Raw genomic sequence first — 738 nt, 5'->3', positions numbered from 1 at the left:
TCTCTCTCTCTCTCTCTCTCTCTCTCTCTGTATTTTAGGACAGGGTGTACAGAGTCTCAGTGTGTAGATCGGACTCACAGTGAACCTCCTGTTTATTATAGCCTCCCAAGTGCTGGGATTACAGGCACATGCCACCATGCCCAGTCTCAATTGCTGTCTCAGAGTGGGACTGGCACAAGAGGCCTGGGGATCAAACTCCTGGCCCCTGCGCCTGCCTAAGCAAGTGCTTTAATCTGCTGAGCTATTTGGTTGGCCCTTAGATTTTCTCTTAAAAAACTGGGAATGGTGTTTTGTTTTGTTTTGTTTTGTTTTGTTTTGTTTTGTTTTGTTTTGTTTTGTTTGCAGAACCAGGGATTGAACTCAGGCCCTTGCGCTTGCCAGGGAAGTGTGAAATTGAACTCAGGCCCTTGCACTTGCCGGGGAAGTGCTTATTCCACTGAGCCATCTCCCTGGCCCCTTATAAATTATTTTAAATTTATTTTTAGCTATAGGGAATGTAATTAAAATTCTTACAAAAGATAAGGAAAAGTTAGAGATCTCAGTAGAAAAATGGAGAGTAAACAAACATCTTAAAATATTCAGCTTTGACAAAAATCAAAGGAATTTAAGGGCCAGGGGTATGGCTCTGTGATACCTGACAAATGCAAGGTCCTGAGTTTGAGTCCCAGTACGAAAAAAAAGAAAGAAATTTAAATTTAAAAATGTAGGTTCTCTCTCTCTCTCTCTCTCTCTCTCTCT

The sequence above is a fragment of the Octodon degus genome, unplaced genomic scaffold (assembly GCF_000260255.1).
Source record: "Octodon degus isolate 3935 unplaced genomic scaffold, OctDeg1.0 scaffold00058, whole genome shotgun sequence".
Classification (NCBI taxonomy): Eukaryota; Metazoa; Chordata; class Mammalia; order Rodentia; family Octodontidae; genus Octodon; species Octodon degus.
This window is presented reverse-complemented; position numbering follows the sequence as displayed.